Raw genomic sequence first — 23,953 nt, 5'->3', positions numbered from 1 at the left:
CAGCTTTTTCATTGAGTGCTGCGAGGCCACACTGCCTGTCCCCTGCTCCAAGGGATTATTGAGCAGTAAATGGTTAACTATATACACGCGCAGTGTTCTCTGACACAGCATTTTAATTGGGGGCTCCCGAGGCCTCACTGCCTGTCCCCTGCTCCCAGGGATTATTGAGAAGTAAATGGTTAATTACATACAGCACAGAGTTCTCTGAAACAGCTTTTTAATTGGGGGCCCCCGAGGCCACACTGCCTGACCCCTGCTCCCAGTGATTATTGAGCAGTATATGGTTAATTACATACAGCACAGAGTTCTCTGAAACAGCTTTTTAATTGGGGGCCCCCGAGGCCACACTGCCTGTCCCCTGCTCCCAGTGATTATTGAGCAGTATATGGTTAACTATATACAGGCACAAAGGTCTCTGAAACAGCTTTTTAATTGGTGACACCCAAGGCCAAACTGCCTGTCCCCTGCTCCGAGGGATTATTGAGCAGTAAATGGTTAACTATATACAGGCACAGAGGTCTCTGAAACAGCTTTTTAATTGGTGTCTCCCAGACCACACTGCCTGTCCCCTGCTCCGAGGGATTATTGAGCAGTAAATGGTTAACTATATACAGGCACAGAGGTCTCTGAAACAACATTTTAATTGGGTGCTCCCGGAGCCACACTGCCTGTCCCCTGCTCCCAGGGATTATTGAGCAGTAAATGGTTAACTATATACAGCACAGAGGTATCTGAAACACCTTTTTAACTGGGGGCTCCCGAGGCCACACTGCCTGTCCCCTGCTCCCAGGGATTATTGAGCAGTGAATGGTTAACTATATACAGCACATAGGTCTCTAAAACAGCTTTTTAATTGGGGGCTCTCGAGACCACACTGCCTGACCCGTGCTCCCACGGATTATTGAGCAGTAAATGGGTAACTATGTACAGCACAGAGGACTCTGAAACAGCCTTTTAATTGGGGGCTCCCGAGGCCACACTGCCTGTCCCCTGCTCCCAGGGATTATTGAGCAGTAAATGGTTAACTGTATACAGCACAGAGATCTCGGAAACAGCTTTTTAATTGGGGGCTCCCGAGGCCAACCTGCCTGTCCCCTGCTCCCAGGGATTATTGAGAAGTAAATGGATAACTATATACAGCACAGACGTCTCTGAAACAGCTTTTTAATTGGGGTCTCCCAGACCACACTGCCTGTCCCCTGCTCCGAGGGATTATTGAGCAGTAAATGGTTAACTATATACAGCACAGAGGTCTCTGAAACAGCTTTTTAATTGGGGGCTCCCGAGGCCACACTGCCTGTCCCCTGCTCCCAGGGTTTAGTGAGAAGTAAATGGTTAATTAAATACAGCACAGAGGTCTCTGAAACAGCTTTTTAATTGGGGGCTCCCAAGGCCTCACTGGCTGTCCCCTGCTCCCAGGGATTATTGAGCAGTAAATGGTTAACTATATACAGCACAGAGGTCTCAGAAACCCCTTTTTAACTGTGTGCTCCCGAGGCCACGCTGCCTGTCCCCTGCTCCCAGGGATTATTGACCAGTAAATGGTTAACTATATACAGCACAGAGGTCTCTGAAACAGCTTTTTAATTGGGGGCTCTCGAGACCACACTGCCTGAGCCCTGCTCCCACGGATTATTGAGCAGTAAATGGATAACTCTGTACAGCACAGAGGTCTCTGAAACCGCTTTTTAATTGGGGGCACCCGAGGCTACACTGCCTGTCCCCTGCTCCGAAGGATTATTGAGCAGTAAATGGTTAACTATATACAGCAAAGTGGCCTCTGAAACAGCTTTTCAAATGGGTGCTCCCGGACCACACTGCCTGTCCCTTGCTCCCAGGGATTATTGAGCAGTAAATGGTTAACTATATACAGGCGCAGAGGTCACTGAAACAGCTTTTTAATTGGGTGCTCCCTAGGCCACGCTGCCTGACCCTTGCTCTCAGGGATTATTGAGCAGTAAATGGTTAACTATATACAGGCACAGAGGTCTCTGAAACGGCCATTTATTTGAGGGCTCTTGAAGTCACACTTCCTTTCCCCTGCTGCCAGGGATTATTGGGAAGTAAATGGTTAACTGTATACAGCACAGAGGTCTCCCAAACAGCTTTTTAATTGGGGGCTCCCAAGGCCTCACTGGCTGTCCCCTGCTCCCAGGGATTATTGACCAGTAAATGGTTAACTATATACAGCACAGAGGTCACCCAAACAGCTTTTTCATTGGGTGCTGCGAGGCCACACTGCCTGTCCCATGCTCCAAGGGATTATTGAGCAGTAAATGGTTAACTATATACACGCGCAGTGTTCTCTGACACAGCATTTTAATTGGGGGCTCCCGGACCACACTGCTTGTCCCCTGCTCCCAGGGATCATTGAGCAGTAAATGGTTAACTATATACAGCACAGAGGTCTCTGAAACAGCTTTTTAATTGGGGACTCCCGAGGCCACACTGCCTGTCCCCTGCTCCCAGGGATTATTGAGCAGTATATGGTTAACTATATACAGGCACAAAGGTCTCTGAAACAGCGCTTTAATTGGTGACACCCAAGGCCAAACTGCCTGTCCCCTGCTCCCAGGGATTATTGAGCAGTAAATGCTTAACTAGAGACAGCACAGAGGTCTCTGAAACAGCTTTTTAATTGGGGTCTCCAAGACCACACTGCCTGTCCCCTGCTCCGAGGGATTATTGAGCAGTAAATGGTTAACTATATACAGCACAGAGGTCTCTGAAACAGCTTTTTAATTGGGGGCTCCCAAGGCCTCACTGGCTGTCCCCTGCTCCCAGGGATTATTGGGAAGTACACGGTTAACTATATACAGCATAGAGGCCTCTGAAACAGCTTTTTAATTGGGGGCTCCCGAGGCCACCCTGCCTGTCCCCTGCTCCCAGGTATTATTGAGCAGTAAATGGTTAACGATATACAGCACAGAGGTCTCTGAATCCCCTTTTTAACTGTGTGCTCCCGAGGCCACGCTGCCTGTCCCCTGCTCCCAGGGATTATTGAGCAGTAAATGGTTAACTATATACAGGCACAGAGGTCTCTGAAACAGCATTTTAATTGGGTGCTCCCGAGGCCACACTGCCTGTCCCCTGCTCCCACGGATTATTGAGCAGTAAATGGGTAACTATGTAAAGCACAGAGGTCTCTGAAACAGCCTTTTAATTGGGGGCTCCCGAGGCCACACTGCCTGTCCCCTGCTCCCAGGGATTATTGAGCAGTAAATGGTTAACTGTATACAGCACAGAGATCTCGGAAACAGCTTTTTAATTGGGGGCTCCCGAGGCCAACCTGCCTGTCCCCTGCTCGCAGGGATTATTGAGAAGTAAATGGATAACTCTGTACAGCACAGAGGTCTATGAAACAGCTTTTTAATTGGGGGCACCCGAGGCTACACTGCCTGTCCCCTGCTCCGAAGGATTATTGAGCAGTAAATGGTTAACTATATACAGCAAAGAGGTCTCTGAAACAGCTTTTTAAATGCGTGCTCCCGGACCACACTGCCTGTCCCTTGCTCCCTGGGATTATTGAGCAGTAAATGGTTAACTATATACAGGCGCAGAGGTCACTGGAACAGCTTTTTAATTGGGTGCTCCCTAGGCCACGCTGCCTGACCCTTGCTCTCAGGGATTATTGAGCAGTAAATGGTTAACTATATACAGGCACAGAGGTCTCTGAAACAGCCATTTATTTGAGGGCTCTTGAAGTCACACTTCCTTTCCCCTGCTGCCAGGGATTATTGGGAAGTAAATGGTTAACTGTATACAGCACAGAGGTCTCCCAAACAGCTTTTTAATTGGGGGCTCCCAAGGCCTCACTGGCTGTCCCCTGCTCCCAGGGATTATTGGGAAGTACACGGTTAACTATATACAGCATAGAGGCCTCTGAAACAGCTTTTTAATTGGGGGCTCCCGAGGCCACCCTGCCTGTCCCCTGCTCCCAGGGATTATTGACCAGTAAATGGTTAACTATATACAGCACAGAGGTCAGCCAAACAGCTTTTTCATTGGGTGCTGCGAGGCCACACTGCCTGTCCCATGCTCCAAGGGATTATTGAGCAGTAAATGGTTAACTATATACACGCGCAGTGTTCTCTGACACAGCATTTTAATTAGGGGCTCCCGGACCACCCTGCCTGTCCCCTGCTCCCAGGGATTATTGAGCAGTAAATGGTTAACTATATACAGCACAGAGGTCTCTGAAACAGCTTTTTAATTGGGGGCTCCCGAGGCCACACTGCCTGTCCCCTGCTCCCAGGGATTATTGAGCAGTAAATGCTTAACTATATACAGCACAGAGGTCTCTGAAACAGCTTTTTAATTGGGGTCTCCAAGACCACACTGCCTGTCCCCTGCTCCGAGGGATTATTGAGCAGTAAATGGTTAACTATATACAGCACAGAGGTCTCTGAAACAGCTTTTTAATTGGGGGCTCCCAAGGCCTCACTGGCTGTCCCCTGCTCCCAGGGATTATTGGGAAGTACACGGTTAACTATATACAGCATAGAGGCCTCTGAAACAGCTTTTTAATTGGGGGCTCCCGAGGCCACCCTGCCTGTCCCCTGCTCCCAGGGATTATTGAGCAGTAAATGGTTAACGATATACAGCACAGAGGTCTCTGAAACCCCTTTTTAACTGTGTGCTCCCGAGGCCATGCTGCCTGTCCCCTGCTCCCAGGGATTATTGAGCAGTAAATGGTTAACTATATACAGGCACAGAGGTCTCTGAAACAGCATTTTAATTGGGGGCTCCCGAGGCCACACTGCCTGTCCCCTGCTCCCACGGATTATTGAGCAGTAAATGGGTAACTATGTACAGCACAGAGGTCTCTGAAACAGCCTTTTAATTGGGGGCTCCCGAGGCCACACTGCCTGTCCCCTGCTCCCAGGGATTATTGAGCAGTAAATGGTTAACTGTATACAGCACAGAGATCTCGGAAACAGCTTTTTAATTGGGGGCTCCCGAGGCCAACCTGCCTGTCCCCTGCTCGCAGGGATTATTGAGAAGTAAATGGATAACTCTGTACAGCACAGAGGTCTATGAAACAGCTTTTTAATTGGGGGCACCCGAGGCTACACTGCCTGTCCCCTGCTCCGAAGGATTATTGAGCAGTAAATGGTTAACTATATACAGCAAAGAGGTCTCTGAAACAGCTTTTTAAATGCGTGCTCCCGGACCACACTGCCTGTCCCTTGCTCCCTGGGATTATTGAGCAGTAAATGGTTAACTATATACAGGCGCAGAGGTCACTGGAACAGCTTTTTAATTGGGTGCTCCCTAGGCCACGCTGCCTGACCCTTGCTCTCAGGGATTATTGAGCAGTAAATGGTTAACTATATACAGGCACAGAGGTCTCTGAAACAGCCATTTATTTGAGGGCTCTTGAAGTCACACTTCCTTTCCCCTGCTGCCAGGGATTATTGGGAAGTAAATGGTTAACTGTATACAGCACAGAGGTCTCCCAAACAGCTTTTTAATTGGGGGCTCCCAAGGCCTCACTGGCTGTCCCCTGCTCCCAGGGATTATTGGGAAGTACATGGTTAACTATATACAGCATAGAGGCCTCTGAAACAGCTTTTTAATTGGGGGCTCCCGAGGCCACCCTGCCTGTCCCCTGCTCCCAGGGATTATTGACCAGTAAATGGTTAACTATATACAGCACAGAGGTCACCCAAACAGCTTTTTCATTGGGTGCTGCGAGGCCACACTGCCTGTCCCATGCTCCAAGGGATTATTGAGCAGTAAATGGTTAACTATATACACGCGCAGTGTTCTCTGACACAGCATTTTAATTGGGGGCTCCCGGACCACACTGCCTGTCCCCTGCTCCCAGGGATTATTGAGCAGTAAATGGTTAACTATATACAGCACAGAGGTCTCTGAAACAGCTTTTTAATTGGGGGCTCCCGAGGCCACACTGCCTGCCCCCTGCTCCCAGGGATTATTGAGCAGTATATGGTTAACTATATACAGGCACAAAGGTCTCTGAAACAGCGTTTTAATTGGTGACACCCAAGGCCAAACTGCCTGTCCCCTGCTCCCAGGGATTATTGAGCAGTAAATGCTTAACTATATACAGCACAGAGGTCTCTGAAACAGCTTTTTAATTGGGGTCTCCAAGACCACACTGCCTGTCCCCTGCTCCGAGGGATTATTGAGCAGTAAATGGTTAACTATATACAGCACAGAGGTCTCTGAAACAACTTTTTAATTGGGGGCTCCCAAGGCCTCACTGGCTGTCCCCTGCTCCCAGGGATTATTGGGAAGTACACGGTTAACTATATACAGCATAGAGGCCTCTGAAACAGCTTTTTAATTGGGGGCTCCCGAGGCCACCCTGCCTGTCCCCTGCTCCCAGGGATTATTGAGCAGTAAATGGTTAACGATATACAGCACAGAGGTCTCTGAAACCCCTTTTTAACTGTGTGCTCCCGAGGCCACGCTGCCTGTCCCCTGCTCCCAGGGATTATTGAGCAGTAAATGGTTAACTATATACAGGCACAGAGGTCTCTGAAACAGCATTTTAATTGGGGGCTCCCGAGGCCACACTGCCTGTCCCCTGCTCCCACGGATTATTGAGCAGTAAATGGGTAACTATGTACAGCACAGAGGTCTCTGAAACAGCCTTTTAATTGGGGGCTCCCGAGGCCAAACTGCCTGTCCCCTGCTCCCAGGGATTATTGAGCAGTAAATGGTTAACTGTATACAGCACAGAGATCTCGGAAACAGCTTTTTAATTGGGGGCTCCCGAGGCCAACCTGCCTGTCCCCTGCTCGCAGGGATTATTGAGAAGTAAATGGATAACTCTGTACAGCACAGAGGTCTATGAAACAGCTTTTTAATTGGGGGCACCCGAGTCTACACTGCCTGTCCCCTGCTCCGAAGGATTATTGAGCAGTAAATGGTTAACTATATACAGCAAAGAGGTCTCTGAAACAGCTTTTTAAATGCGTGCTCCCGGACCACACTGCCTGTCCCTTGCTCCCTGGGATTATTTAGCAGTAAATGGTTAACTATATACAGGCGCAGAGGTCACTCAAACAGCTTTTTAATTGGGGGCTCCCGAGGCCACGCTGCCTGTCCCCTGCTTCCAGGGATTATTGAGCAGTAATTGGTTAACTATATACAGTCACAAATGTCTCTGAAACAGTTTTTTAATTGGGGACTCCCAAGGCCAAACAGCCTACCCCTGCTCCCAGGGATTATTGAGCAGTAATTGGTTAACTATATACAGCACAGAGGCCACTGAAACAGTTTTTTTAATTGGCGGCTCCCGAGGCCACACTGCCTGTCCCCTGCTCCCAGGGATTAGTGAGAAGTAAATGGTTAACTATATACAGCACAGTGGTCTCTGAAACTCCTTTTTAACTGTGTGCTCCCGAGACCACGCTGCCTGTCCCCTGCTCCCAGGGATTATTGAGCAGTAAATGGTTAACTATATACAGGCACAGAGGTCTCTGAAACAGCATTTTAATTGGGGGCTCCCGAGGCCACACTGCCTGTCCCCTGCTCCCAGGGATTATTGAGCAGTAAATGGGTAACTATGTACAGCACAGAGGTCTCTGAAACAGCCTTTTAATTGGGGGCTCCCGAGGCCACACTGCCTGTCCCCTGCTCCCAGGGATTATTGAGCAGTAAATGGTTAACTGTATACAGCACAGAGATCTCGGAAACAGCTTTTTAATTGGGGGCTTCCGAGGCCAAACTGCCTGTTCCCTGCTCCCAGGGATTATTGAGCAGTAATTGGTTAACTATATACTGCTCAGAGGTCTCTGAAACAGCTTTTTAATTGGGGGCTCCCGGAGACACACTGCCTGTCCCCTGCTCCCAGGGATTATTGAGAAGTAAATAGTTAATTATATACAGCACAGAGGTCTCTGAAACAGCTTTTTAATTGGGGGCTCCCGAGGCCACACTGCCTGTCCCCTGCTCCTAGGTATTATTGAGCAGTAAATGGTTAACTATATTCAGGCACAGAAGTCTCTGAAACAGCTTTTTAATTGGGGGCTCCCGAGCCCACACTGCCTGTCCCCTGCTCCCATCGATTATTGAGCAGTAAATGGTTAACTATATACAGCACAGTGTATCTGAAACACCTTTTTAACTGGGGGCTCCAGAGGCCACACTGCCTGTCCCCTGCTCCCAGGGATTATTGAGCAGTAAATGGTTAACCTTGTACAGCACAGATGTCTCTGAAACAGTCTTTTAATTGGGGGCTCCCGAGGCCACACTGCCTGTACCCTGCTCCCAGGGATTATTGGGAAGTAAATGGTTAACTATATACAGGCGCAGAGGTCACTGAAACCGCTTTTTAATTGGAGGCTCCCGAGACCACGCTGCCTGACCCTTGCTCTCAGGGATTATTGAGCAGTAAATGGTGAACTATATACAGGCACAGAGGTCTCTGAAACAACTTTTTAATTGGGGGCTCCCGTAACCACACTGCCTGTCCCCTGCTCCCAGGGATTATTGAGCAGTAAATGGTTAACCATATACAGCACAGAAGTCTCTGAAACAGCCTTTTAATTGGGGCTCCCGAGGCCACACTGCCTGTCCCCTGCTCCCAGGGATTATTGAGCAGTAAATGGTTAACTATATACAGCACAGAGTATCTGAAACAGCTTTTTAATTGGGGACTCCCAAGGCCACACTGCCTGTCCTCTGCTCCCAGGGATTATTGAGCAGTAAATGGTTAACTATATACAGCACAGAGGTCTCTGAGACAGCTTTTTAATTGGGGCTCCCGAGGCCGCACTGCCTGTACTCTGCTCCCAGGGATTATTGAGCAGTAAATGGTTAATTATATACTGCACAGAGGTCTCTGAAACAGCTTTTTAATTGTGGGCTCCCGGACCACACTGCCTGTCCCCTGCTCCGAAGGATTATGGAGCAGTAAATGGTTAACTATATACAGGCGCAGAGATCACTGAAACAGCTTTTTAATTGGGGGCTCCCGAGGCCACACTGCCTGTCCCCTGCTCCCAGGGATTATTGAGAAGTAAATGGTTAATTATATACAGCACAGAGGTCTCTGAAACAGCTTTTTAATTGGGGGCTCCCAAGGCCTCACTGGCTGTCCCCTGCTCCTAGGGATTATTGGAAAGTACACGGTTAACTATATACAGCATAGAAGTCTCTGAAACAGCTTTTTAATTGGGGGCACCCGAATCCAAACTACCTGTTTCCTGCTCCCAGGGATTATTGGGACGTACACGGTAAACTATATACAGCATAGAGGTCTCTGAAACAACTTTTTAATTGGGGGCTCCCGAGGCCACACTGTCTGTCCCCTGCTCCCAGGGATTATTGAGCAGTAAATGATTAACTATATACAGCTCAGAGGTCTCTGAAACAGCTTTTTAATTGGGAGCTCCCGGACCACACTGCCTGTCACCTGCTCAGAGGGATTATTGAGCAGTAAATGGTTAACTATATACAGCACAGAGTATCTGTAACACCTTTTTAACTGGGGGCTCCCGAGGCCACACTGCCTGTCCCCTGCTCCCAGGAATTATTGAGCAGTAAATGGTTAACTATATACAGCACAGAGTATCTGAAACAGTCTTTTAATTGGGGGCTCCCGAGGCCACACTGCCTGTACCCTGCTCCCAGGGATTATTGGGAAGTAAATGGTTAACTATATACAGGCGCAGAGGTCACTGAAACAGCTTTTTAATTGGAGGCTCCCGAGACCACGCTGCCTGACCCTTGCTCTCAGGGATTATTGAGCAGTAAATGGTGAACTATATACAGGCACAGAGGTCTCTGAAACAACTTTTTAATTGGGGGCTCCCGTAACCACACTGCCTGTCCCCTGCTCCAAGGGATTATTGAGCAGTAAATGGTTAACTATATACAGCACAGAAGTCTCTGAAAAAGCCTTTTAATTGGGGCTCCCGAGGCCACACTGCCTGTCCCCTGCTCCCAGGGATTATTGAGCAGTAAATGGTTAACTATATACAGCACAGAGTATCTGAAACAGCTTTTTAATTGGGGACTCCCAAGGCCACACTGCCTGTCCCCTGCTCCCAGGGATTATTGAGCAGTAAATGGTTAACTATATACAGCACAGAGGTCTCTGAGACAGCTTTTTAATTGGGGCTCCCGAGGCCGCACTGCCTGTACTCTGCTCCCAGGGATTATTGAGCAGTAAATGGTTAATTATATACTGCACAGAGGTCTCTGAAACAGCTTTTTAATTGTGGGCTCCCGGACCACACTGCCTGTCCCCTGCTCCGAAGGATTATGGAGCAGTAAATGGTTAACTATATACAGGCGCAGAGATCATTGAAACAGCTTTTTAATTGGGGGCTCCCGAGGCCACACTGCCTGTCCCCTGCTCCCAGGGATTATTGAGAAGTAAATGGTTAATTATATACAGCACAGAGGTCTCTGAAACAGCTTTTTAATTGGGGGCTCCCAAGGCCTCACTGGCTGTCCCCTGCTCCCAGGTATTATTGGAAAGTACACGGTTAACTATATACAGCATAGAAGTCTCTGAAACAGCTTTTTAATTGGGGGCACCCGAATCCAAACTACCTGTTTCCTGCTCCCAGGGATTATTGGGACGTACACGGTTAACTATATACAGCATAGAGGTCTCTGAAACAACTTTTTAATTGGGGGCTCCCGAGGCCACACTGTCTGTCCCCTGCTCCCAGGGATTATTGAGCAGTAAATGATTAACTATATACAGCTCAGAGGTCTCTGAAACAGCTTTTTAATTGGGAGCTCCCGGACCACACTGCCTGTCACCTGCTCAGAGGGATTATTGAGCAGTAAATGGTTAACTATATACAGCACAGAGTATCTGTAACACCTTTTTAACTGGGGGCTCCCGAGGCCACACTGCCTGTCCCCTGCTCCCAGGAATTATTGAGCAGTAAATGGTTAACTATATACAGCACAGAGTATCTGAAACACCTTTTTAACTGGGGGCTCCCGAGGCCACACTGCCTGTCCCCTGCTCCCAGGGATTATTGAGCAGTAAATGGTTAAATATATACAGGCGCAGAGGTCTCTGAAACAGCTTTTTAATTGGGAGCTCCCGAGGCCGCACTGCCTGTCCCTTGCTCCCAGGGATTATTGAGCAGTAAATGGTTAAATACGTACAGCTCAGAGGTCTCTGAAACAGCCTTTTAATTGGGGGCTCCCATGGCCACACTGCCTTTCCACTGCTGCCAGGGATTATTGGGAAGTAAATGGTTAATTTTATACAGCACAGAGGTCTCCCAAACAGCTTTTTCATTGGGTGCTGCCAGGCCACATTGCCTGTCCCCTCCTCCAAGGGATTATTGAGCAGTAAATGGTTAACTATATACAGGCACAGAGGCCTCTGAAACAGCTTTTTAATTGGGGGATCCCGGAGCTACACTGCCTGTCCCCAGCTCCCAGGGATTATTGAGCAGTAAATGGTTGACTACATATAGCACAGAGGTCTCTGAAACAGTTTTATAATTGGGGGCCCCCGAGGCCAAACTGCATGTCCCCTGCTCCCAGGGATTATTGAGCAGTAATTGGTTCACTATATACACCACAGAGGTCTCTGAAACTGCTTTTTAATGGGGGCTCCCGGTGCCACACTGCCTGTCCCCTGCTCCCAGGGATTATTGAGCAGTAAATGGTTAACTATATACAGGCACAGAGGTCTCTGAAACAGCTTTTTAATTGGGGCTCCCGAGGCCGCACTGCCTGTACTCTGCTCCCAGGGATTATTGAGCAGTAAATGGTTAATTATATACTGCACAGAGGTCTCTGAAACAGCTTTTTAATTGTGGGCTCCCGGACCACACTGCCTGTCCCCTGCTCCGAAGGATTATGGAGCAGTAAATGGTTAACTATATACAGGCGCAGAGATCACTGAAACAGCTTTTTAATTGGGGGCTCCCGAGGCCACACTGCCTGTCCCCTGCTCCCAGGGATTATTGAGAAGTAAATGGTTAATTATATACAGCACAGAGGTCTCTGAAACAGCTTTTTAATTGGGGGCTCCCAAGGCCTCACTGGCTGTCCCCTGCTCCCAGGGATTATTGGAAAGTACACGGTTAACTATATACAGCATAGAAGTCTCTGAAACAGCTTTTTAATTGGGGGCACCCGAATCCAAACTACCTGTTTCCTGCTCCCAGGCATTATTGGGACGTACACGGTTAACTATATACAGCATAGAGGTCTCTGAAACAACTTTTTAATTGGGGGCTCCCGAGGCCACACTGTCTGTCCCCTGCTCCCAGGGATTATTGAGCAGTAAATGATTAACTATATACAGCTCAGAGGTCTCTGAAACAGCTTTTTAATTGGGAGCTCCCGGACCACACTGCCTGTCACCTGCTCAGAGGGATTATTGAGCAGTAAATGGTTAACTATATACAGCACAGAGTATCTGTAACACCTTTTTAACTGGGGGCTCCCGAGGCCACACTGCCTGTCCCCTGCTCCCAGGAATTATTGAGCAGTAAATGGTTAACTATATACAGCACAGAGTATCTGAAACACCTTTTTAACTGGGGGCTCCCGAGGCCACACTGCCTGTCCCCTGCTCCCAGGGATTATTGAGCAGTAAATGGTTAAATATATACAGGCGCAGAGGTCTCTGAAACAGCTTTTTAATTGGGAGCTGCCGAGGCCGCACTGCCTGTCCCTTGCTCCCAGGGATTATTGAGCAGTAAATGGTTAAATACGTACAGCTCAGAGGTCACTGAAACAGCCTTTTAATTGGGGGCTCCCATGGCCACACTGCCTTTCCACTGCTGCCAGGGATTATTGGGAAGTAAATGGTTAATTTTATACAGCACAGAGGTCTCCCAAACAGCTTTTTCATTGGGTGCTGCCAGGCCACACTGCCTGTCCCCTCCTCCAAGGGATTATTGAGCAGTAAATGGTTAACTATATACAGGCACAGAGGCCTCTGAAACAGCTTTTTAATTGGGGGATCCCGGAGCTACACTGCCTGTCCCCAGCTCCCAGGGATTATTGAGCAGTAAATGGTTGACTACATATAGCACAGAGGTCTCTGAAACAGTTTTATAATTGGGGGGCCCCGAGGCCAAACTGCCTGTCCCCTGCTCCCAGGGATTATTGAGCAGTAAATGGTTCACTATATACACCACAGAGGTCTCTGAAACTGCTTTTTAATTGGGGGCTCCCGGAGCCACACTGCCTGTCCCCTGCTCCCAGGGATTATTGAGCAGTAAATGGTTAACTATATACAGGCACAGAGGTCTCTGAAACAGCATTTTAATTGGGGGCTCCCGGAGCCACACTGCCTGTCGCCTGCTCCCAGTGATTATTGAGAAGCAAATGGTTAACTATATACTGCACAGAGGTCTCTGAAACAGCTTTTTAATTTGGGCTCCCGGAGACACACTGCCTGTCCCCTGCTCCCAGGGATTATTGAGAAGTAAATGGTTAATTATGTACAACACAGAGGTCTCTGAAACAGCTTTTTAATTGGGGGCTCAGGAGGCCACACTGCCTGTCCCCTGCTCCTCGGGATTATTGAGCAGTAAATGGTTAACTATATTCAGGCACAGAAGTCTCTGAAACAGCTTTTTAATTGGGGGCTCCCGAGGCCACACTGCCTGTTCCCTGCTCCCAGGGATTATTGAGCAGTAAATGGTTAACTGTATACAGCACAGAGATCTCGGAAACAGCTTTTTAATTGGGGGCTCCCGAGGCCAACCTGCCTGTCCCCTTCTCCCAGGGATTATTGAGAAGTAAATGGATAACTCTGTACAGCACAGAGGTCTCTGAAACAGCTTTTTAATTGGGGTCTCCCAGACCACACTGCCTGTCCCCTGCTCCCAGGGATTATTGAGCAGTGAATGGCTAACAATATACAGCACAGAGGTCTCTGAAACAGCTTTTTAATTGGGGGCTCCCAAGACCAAACTGCCTGTCCCCTGCTCCGAGGGATTATTGAGCAGTAAATGGTTAACTATATACAGGAACAGAGGTATCTGAAACAGCTTTTTAATTGGGGGCTCCCGAGGCCACACTGCCTGTACCCTGCTCCCAGGGATTATTGGGAAGTAAATGGTTAACTACGTACAGCACAGAGGTCTCTGAAACAACTTTTTAACTGGGGGCTCCCGACGCCACACTGCCTGACCCCTGCTCCCAGGGATTATTGAGCAGTAAATGGTTAACTATATACACGCGCAGTGTTCTCTGACACAGCATTTTAATTGGGGGCTCACAGACAACACTGCCTGTCCCCTGCTCCCAGGGATTATTGAGCAGTAAATGGTTAACTATATACAGCACAGAGGTCTCTGAAACAGCTTTTTAATTGGGGGCTCTCGGACCACACTGCCTGTCCCCTGCTCCCAGGGATTATTGAGCAGTATATGGTTAACTATATACAGGCACAAAGATCTCTGAAACAGCTTTTTAATTGGTGACTCCCAAGGCCAAACTGCCTGTCCCCTGCTCCCAGGGATTATTGAGCAGTAAATGCTTAACTATATACAGCACAGAGGTCTCTGAAACAGCTTTTTAATTGGGCTCTCCCAGACCACACTGCCTGTCCCCTGCTCCGAGGGATTATTGAGCAGTAAATGGTTAACTATATACAGCACAGAGGTTTCTGAAACAGCTTTTTAATTGGGGGCTCCCGAGGCCACACTGCCTGTCCCCTGCGCCCAGGGATAATTGAGCAGTAAATGTTTAATTATATACAGCACAGAGGTCTCTGAAACAGCTTTTTAATTGGGAGCTCCCGAGGCCACACTGCCTGTCCCCTGCTCCCAGGGATTATTCAGCAGTAAATAGTTAATTATATACAGCACAGAGGTCTCTGAAACAGCTTTTTAATTGGGGGCTCCTGAGGCCACACTGCCTGACCCCTGCTCCCAGGGATTATTGAACAGTAGATGGTTAACTATATACAGCACAGAGGTCTCTGAAACTGCTTTTTAATTGGGGGCTCCCGGAGCCACACTGCCTGTCCCCTGCTGCCAGGGATTATTGAGCAGTAAATGGTTAACTATATACAGGCACAGAGGTCTCTGAAACAGCATTTTAATTGGGGGCTCCCAGAGCCACACTGCCTGTCCCCTGCTCCCAGGGATTATTGAGAAGCAAATGGTTAACTATATACTGCACAGAGGTCTCTGAAACAGCTTTTTAATTTGGGCTCCCGGAGACACACTGCCTGTCCCCTGCTCCCAGGGATTATTGAGAAGTAAATGGTTAATTATGTACAGCACAGAGGTCTCTGAAACAGCTTTTTAATTGGGGGCTCACGAGGCCACACTGCCTGTCCCCTGCTCCTCGGGATTATTGAGCAGTAAATGGTTAACTATATTCAGGCACAGAAGTCTCTGAAACAGCTTTTTAATTGGGGGCTCCCGAGGCCACACTGCCTGTCCCCTGCTTCCGTCGATTATTGAGCAGTAAATGGTTAGCTATATACAGCACAGAGTATCTGAAACACCTTTTTAACTGGGGGCTCCCGAGGCCACACTGCCTGTACCCTGCTCCCAGGGATTATTGGGAAGTAAATGGTTAACTACGTACAGCACAGAGGTCTCTGAAACAACTTTTTTACTGGGGGCTCCCGAGGCCACACTGCCTGACCCCTGCTCCCAGGGATTATTGAGCAGTAAATGGTTAACTATATACAGCACAGAGGCCTCTGAAACAGCTTTTTAATTGGGGGCTCCCGAGGCCACACTGCCTGTCCCCTGCTCTCAGGGATTATTGAGCAGTAAATGGTTAACTATATACAGCACAGAGGTATCTGAAACACCTTTTTAATTGGGGGCTCCCGAGGCCAACCTGCCTGTCCCCTTCTCCCAGGGATTATTGAGAAGTAAATGGATAACTCTGTACAGCACAGAGGTCTCTGAAACAGCTTTTTAATTGGGGTCTCCCAGACCACACTGCCTGTCCCCTGCTCCCAGGGATTATTGAGCAGTGAATGGCTAACAATATACAGCACAGAGGTCTCTGAAACAGCTTTTTAATTGGGGGCTCCCAAGACCAAACTGCCTGTCCCCTGCTCCGAGGGATTATTGAGCAGTAAATGGTTAACTATATACAGGAACAGAGGTATCTGAAACAGCTTTTTAATTGGGGGCTCCCGAGGCCACACTGCCTGTACCCTGCTCCCAGGGATTATTGGGAAGTAAATGGTTAACTACGTACAGCACAGAGGTCTCTGAAACAACTTTTTAACTGGGGGCTCCCGACGCCACACTGCCTGACCCCTGCTCCCAGGGATTATTGAGCAGTAAATGGTTAACTATATACACGCGCAGTGTTCTCTGACACAGCATTTTAATTGGGGGCTCACAGACAACACTGCCTGTCCCCTGCTCCCAGGGATTATTGAGCAGTAAATGGTTAACTATATACAGCACAGAGGTCTCTGAAACAGCTTTTTAATTGGGGGCTCTCGGACCACACTGCCTGTCCCCTGCTCCCAGGGATTATTGAGCAGTATATGGTTAACTATATACAGGCACAAAGATCTCTGAAACAGCTTTTTAATTGGTGACTCCCAAGGCCAAACTGCCTGTCCCCTGCTCCCAGGGATTATTGAGCAGTAAATGCTTAACTATATACAGCACAGAGGTCTCTGAAACAGCTTTTTAATTGGGGTCTCCCAGACCACACTGCCTGTCCCCTGCTCCGAGGGATTATTGAGCAGTAAATGGTTAACTATATACAGCACAGAGGTTTCTGAAACAGCTTTTTAATTGGGGGCTCCCGAGGCCACACTGCCTGTCCCCTGCGCCCAGGGATAATTGAGCAGTAAATGTTTAATTATATACAGCACAGAGGTCTCTGAAACAGCTTTTTAATTGGGAGCTCCCGAGGCCACACTGCCTGTCCCCTGCTCCCAGGGATTATTCAGCAGTAAATAGTTAATTATATACAGCACAGAGGTCTCTGAAACAGCTTTTTAATTGGGGGCTCCTGAGGCCACACTGCCTGACCCCTGCTCCCAGGGATTATTGAACAGTAGATGGTTAACTATATACAGCACAGAGGTCTCTGAAACTGCTTTTTAATTGGGGGCTCCCGGAGCCACACTGCCTGTCCCCTGCTGCCAGGGATTATTGAGCAGTAAATGGTTAACTATATACAGGCACAGAGGTCTCTGAAACAGCATTTTAATTGGGGGCTCCCAGAGCCACACTGCCTGTCCCCTGCTCCCAGGGATTATTGAGAAGCAAATGGTTAACTATATACTGCACAGAGGTCTCTGAAACAGCTTTTTAATTTGGGCTCCCGGAGACACACTGCCTGTCCCCTGCTCCCAGGGATTATTGAGAAGTAAATGGTTAATTATGTACAGCACAGAGGTCTCTGAAACAGCTTTTTAATTGGGGGCTCACGAGGCCACACTGCCTGTCCCCTGCTCCTCGGGATTATTGAGCAGTAAATGGTTAACTATATTCAGGCACAGAAGTCTCTGAAACAGCTTTTTAATTGGGGGCTCCCGAGGCCACACTGCCTGTCCCCTGCTTCCGTCGATTATTGAGCAGTAAATGGTTAGCTATATACAGCACAGAGTATCTGAAACACCTTTTTAACTGGGGGCTCCCGAGGCCACACTGCCTGTACCCTGCTCCCAGGGATTATTGGGAAGTAAATGGTTAACTACGTACAGCACAGAGGTCTCTGAAACAACTTTTTTACTGGGGGCTCCCGAGGCCACACTGCCTGACCCCTGCTCCCAGGGATTATTGAGCAGTAAATGGTTAACTATATACAGCACAGAGGCCTCTGAAACAGCTTTTTAATTGGGGGCTCCCGAGGCCACACTGCCTGTCCCCTGCTCTCAGGGATTATTGAGCAGTAAATGGTTAACTATATACAGCACAGAGGTATCTGAAACACCTTTTTAACTGGGGGCTCCCGAGGCCACACTGCCTATCCACTGCTCCCAGGGATTATTGAGCAGTAAATGGTTAACTATATACAGCACATAGGTCTCTAAAAGAGCTTTTTAATTGGGGGCTCTCGAGACCACACTGCCTGACCCCTGCTCCCACGGATTATTGAGCAGTAAATGGGTAACAATATACAGCACAGAGGTGTCTGAAACAGCTTTTTAATTGGGGGCTCCCAAGACCAAACTGCCTGTCCCCTGCTCCCAGGGATTATTGGGAAGTACACGGTTAACTATATACAGCACAGTAGTCTCAGAAACCCCTTTTTAACTGTGTGCTCCCGAGGCCACGCTGCCTGTCCCCTGCTCCCAGGGATTATTGACCAGTAAATGGTTAACTATATACAGCACATAGGTCTCTGAAACAGCTTTTTAATTGGGGGCTCTCGAGACCACACTGCCTGACCCCTGCTCCCACGGATTATTGAGCAGTAAATGGGTAACTATGTACAGCAAAGAGGTCTCTGAAACAGCCTTTTAATTGGGGGCTCCCGAGGCCACACTGCCTGTCCCCTGCTCCCAGGGATTATTGAGCGGTAAATGGTTAACTGGAAACAGCACAAAGATCTCGGAAACAGCTTTTTAATTGGGGGCTCCCGAGACCACACTGCCTGACTCTTGCTCTCAGGGATTATTGAGCAGTAAATGGTTAACAGATACAGGCACAGAGGTCTCTGAAACAGCCATTTAATTGAGGGCTATTGAAGCCACACTGCCTTTCCCCTGCTGCCAGGGATTATTGGGAAGTAAATGGTTAACTGTATACAGCACAGAGGTCTCCCAAACAGCTTTTTCATTGAGTGCTGCGAGGCCACACTGCCTGTCCCCTGCTCCAAGGGATTATTGAGCAGTAAATGGTTAACTATATACACGCGCAGTGTTCTCTGACACAGCATTTTAATTGGGGGCTCCCGAGGCCTCACTGCCTGTCCCCTGCTCCCAGGGATTATTGAGAAGTAAATGGTTAATTACATACAGCACAGAGTTCTCTGAAACAGCTTTTTAATTGGGGGCCCCCGAGGCCACACTGCCTGACCCCTGCTCCCAGTGATTATTGAGCAGTATATGGTTAATTACATACAGCACAGAGTTCTCTGAAACAGCTTTTTAATTGGGGGCCCCCGAGGCCACACTGCCTGTCCCCTGCTCCCAGTGATTATTGAGCAGTATATGGTTAACTATATACAGGCACAAAGGTCTCTGAAACAGCTTTTTAATTGGTGACACCCAAGGCCAAACTGCCTGTCCCCTGCTCCGAGGGATTATTGAGCAGTAAATGGTTAACTATATACAGGCACAGAGGTCTCTGAAAACGCTTTATAATTGGTGTCTCCCAGACCACACTGCCTGTCCCCTGCTCCGAGGGATTATTGAGCAGTAAATGGTTAACTATATACAGGCACAGAGGTCTCTGAAACAACATTTTAATTGGGTGCTCCCGGAGCCACACTGCCTGTCCCCTGCTCCCAGGGATTATTGAGCAGTAAATGGTTAACTATATACAGCACAGAGGTATCTGAAACACCTTTTTAACTGGGGGCTCCCGAGGCCACACTGCCTGTCCCCTGCTCCCAGGGATTATTGAGCAGTGAATGGTTAACTATATACAGCACATAGGTCTCTAAAACAGCTTTTTAATTGGGGGCTCTCGAGACCACACTGCCTGGCCCCTGCTCCCACGGATTATTGAGCAGTAAATGGGTAACTATGTACAGCACAGAGGACTCTGAAACAGCCTTTTAATTGGGGGCTCCCGAGGCCACACTGCCTGTCCCCTGCTCCCAGGGATTATTGAGCAGTAAATGGTTAACTGTATACAGCACAGAGATCTCGGAAACAGCTTTTTAATTGGGGGCTCCCGAGGCCAACCTGCCTGTCCCCTGCTCCCAGGGATTATTGAGAAGTAAATGGATAACTATATACAGCACAGACGTCTCTGAAACAGCTTTTTAATTGGGGTCTCCCAGACCACACTGCCTGTCCCCTGCTCCGAGGGATTATTGAGCAGTAAATGGTTAACTATATACAGCACAGAGGTCTCTGAAACAGCTTTTTAATTGGGGGCTCCCGAGGCCACACTGCCTGTCCCCTGCTCCCAGGGTTTAGTGAGAAGTAAATGGTTAATTAAATACAGCACAGAGGTCTCTGAAACAGCTTTTTAATTGGGGGCTCCCAAGGCCTCACTGGCTGTCCCCTGCTCCCAGGGATTATTGAGCAGTAAATGGTTAACTATATACAGCACAGAGGTCTCAGAAACCCCTTTTTAACTGTGTGCTCCCGAGGCCACGCTGCCTGTCCCCTGCTCCCAGGGATTATTGACCAGTAAATGGTTAACTATATACAGCACAGAGGTCTCTGAAACAACTTTTTAATTGGGGGCTCTCGAGACCACACTGCCTGAGCCCTGCTTCCACGGATTATTGAGCAGTAAATGGATAACTCTGTACAGCACAGAGGTCTCTGAAACCGCTTTTTAATTGGGGGCACCCGAGGCTACACTGCCTGTCCCCTGCTCCGAAGGATTATTGAGCAGTAAATGGTTAACTATATACAGCAAAGTGGCCTCTGAAACAGCTTTTCAAATGGGTGCTCCCGGACCACACTGCCTGTCCCTTGCTCCCAGGGATTATTGAGCAGTAAATGGTTAACTATACACAGGCGCAGAGGTCACTGAAACAGCTTTTTAATTGGGTGCTCCCTAGGCCACGCTGCCTGACCCTTGCTCTCAGGGATTATTGAGCAGTAAATGGTTAACTATATACAGGCACAGAGGTCTCTGAAACAGCCATTTATTTGAGGGCTCTTGAAGTCACACTTCCTTTCCCCTGCTGCCAGGGATTATTGACCAGTAAATGGTTAACTAGATACAGCACAGAGGTCTCCCAAACAGCTTTTTCATTGGGTGCTGCGAGGCCACACTGCCTGTCCCATGCTCCAAGGGATTATTGAGCAGTAAATGGTTAACTATATACACGCGCAGTGTTCTCTGACACAGCATTTTAATTGGGGGCTCCCAGACCACACTGCCTGTCCCCTGCTCCCAGGGATTATTGAGCAGTAAATGGTTAACTATATACAGCACAGAGGTCTCTGAAACAGCTTTTTAATTGGGGGCTCCCGAGGCCACACTGCCTGTCCCCTGCTCCCAGGGATTATTGAGCAGTATATGGTTAACTATATACAGGCACAAAGGTCTCTGAAACAGCGTTTTAATTGGTGACACCCAAGGCCAAACTGCCTGTCCCCTGCTCCCAGGGATTATTGAGCAGTAAATGCTTAACTATATACAGCACAGAGGTCTCTGAAACAGCTTTTTAATTGGGGTCTCCAAGACCACACTGCCTGTCCCCTGCTCCGAGGGATTATTGAGCAGTAAATGGTTAACTATATACAGCACAGAGGTCTCTGAAACAGCTTTTTAATTGGGGGCTCCCAAGGCCTCACTGGCTGTCCCCTGCTCCCAGGGATTATTGGGAAGTACACGGTTAACTATATACAGCATAGAGGCCTCTGAAACAGCTTTTTAATTGGGGGCTCCCGAGGCCACCCTGCCTGTCCCCTGCTCCCAGGGATTATTGAGCAGTAAATGGTTAACGATATACAGCACAGAGGTCTCTGAAACCCCTTTTTAACTGTGTGCTCCCGAGGCCACGCTGCCTGTCCCCTGCTCCCAGGGATTATTGAGCAGTAAATGGTTAACTATATACAGGCACAGAGGTCTCTGAAACAGCATTTTAATTGGGGGCTCCCGAGGCCACACTGCCTGTCCCCTGCTCCCACGGATTATTGAGCAGTAAATGGGTAACTAAGTACAGCACAGAGGTCTCTGAAACAGCCTTTTAATTGGGGGCTCCCGAGGCCACACTGCCTGTCCCCTGCTCCCAGGGATTATTGAGCAGTAAATGGTTAACTGTATACAGCACAGAGATCTCGGAAACAGCTTTTTAATTGGGGGCTCCCGAGGCCAACCTGCCTGTCCCCTGCTCGCAGGGATTATTGAGAAGTAAATGGATAACTCTGTACAGCACAGAGGTCTATGAAACAGCTTTTTAATTGGGGGCACCCGAGGCTACACTGCCTGTCCCCTGCTCCGAAGGATTATTGAGCAGTAAATGGTTAACTATATACAGCAAAGAGGTCTCTGAAACAGCTTTTTAAATGCGTGCTCCCGGACCACACTGCCTGTCCCTTGCTCCCTGGGATTATTTAGCAGTAAATGGTTAACTATATACAGGCGCAGAGGTCACTCAAACAGCTTTTTAATTGGGGGCTCCCGAGGCCACGCTGCCTGTCCCCTGCTTCCAGGGATTATTGAGCAGTAATTGGTTAACTATATACAGTCACAAATGTCTCTGAAACAGTTGTTTAATTGGGGACTCCCAAGGCCAAACAGCCTACCCCTGCTCCCAGGGATTATTGAGCAGTAATTGGTTAACTATATACAGCACAGAGGCCACTGAAACAGTTTTTTTTAATTGGCGGCTCCCGAGGCCACACTGCCTGTCCCCTGCTCCCAGGGATTAGTGAGAAGTAAATGGTTAATTATATACAGCACAGAGGTCTCTGAAACAGCTTTTTAATTGGGAGCTCCCAAGGCCTCACTGGCTGTCCCCTGCTCCCAGGGATTATTGGGAAGTACACGGTTAACTATATACAGCATAGAGGCCTCTGAAACAGCTTTTTAATTGGGGGCTCCCGAGCCACCCTGCCTGTCCCCTGCTCCCAGGGATTATTGAGCAGTAAATGGTTAACTATATACAGCACAGAGGTCTCTGAAACTCCTTTTTAACTGTGTGCTCCCGAGACCACGCTGCCTGTCCCCTGCTCCCAGGGATTATTGAGCAGTAAATGGTTAACTATATACAGGCACAGAGGTCTCTGAAACAGCATTTTAATTGGGGGCTCCCGAGGCCACACTGCCTGTCCCCTGCTCCCAGGGATTATTGAGCAGTAAATGGGTAACTATGTACAGCACAGAGGTCTCTGAAACAGCCTTTTAATTGCGGGCTCCCGAGGCCACACTGCCTGTCCCCTGCTCCCAGGGATTATTGAGCAGTAAATGGTTAACTGTATAGAGCACAGAGATCTCGGAAACAGCTTTTTAATTGGGGGCTTCCGAGGCCAAACTGCCTGTTCCCTGCTCCCAGGGATTATTGAGCAGTAATTGGTTAACTATATACAGCACAGAGGTCTCAGAAACAGCTTTTTAATTGGGGGCTCCCGAGGCCACACTGCCTGTCCCCTGCTCCTAGGTATTATTGAGCAGTAAATGGTTAACTATATTCAGGCACAGAAGTCTCTGAAACAGCTTTTTAATTGGGGGCTCCCGAGCCCACACTGCCTGTCCCCTGCTCCCATCGATTATTGAGCAGTAAATGGTTAACTATATACAGCACAGTGTATCTGAAACACCTTTTTAACTGGGGGCTCCAGAGGCCACACTGCCTGTCCCCTGCTCCCAGGGATTATTGAGCAGTAAATGGTTAACCTTGTACAGCACAGATGTCTCTGAAACAGTCTTTTAATTGGGGGCTCCCGAGGCCACACTGCCTGTACCCTGCTCCCAGGGATTATTGGGAAGTAAATGGTTAACTATATACAGGCGCAGAGGTCACTGAAACAGCTTTTTAATTGGAGGCTCCCGAGACCACGCTGCCTGACCCTTGCTCTCAGGGATTATTGAGCAGTAAATGGTGAACTATATACAGGCACAGAGGTCTCTGAAACAACTTTTTAATTGGGGGCTCCCGTAACCACACTGCCTGTCCCCTGCTCCCAGGGATTATTGAGCAGTAAATGGTTAACTATATACAGCACAGAAGTCTCTGAAACAGCCTTTTAATTGGGGCTCCCGAGGCCACACTGCCTGTCCCCTGCTCCCAGGGATTATTGAGCAGTAAATGGTTAACTATATACAGCACAGAGTATCTGAAACAGCTTTTTAATTGGGGACTCCCAAGGCCACACTGCCTGTCCCCTGCTCCCAGGGATTATTGAGCAGTAAATGGTTAACTATATACAGCACAGAGGTCTCTGAGACAGCTTTTTAATTGG

The sequence above is a fragment of the Scyliorhinus torazame genome, chromosome 5, assembly GCF_047496885.1.
Source record: "Scyliorhinus torazame isolate Kashiwa2021f chromosome 5, sScyTor2.1, whole genome shotgun sequence".
Taxonomy (NCBI): Eukaryota; Metazoa; Chordata; class Chondrichthyes; order Carcharhiniformes; family Scyliorhinidae; genus Scyliorhinus; species Scyliorhinus torazame.
Note: the sequence above shows the minus strand (reverse complement) of the source record.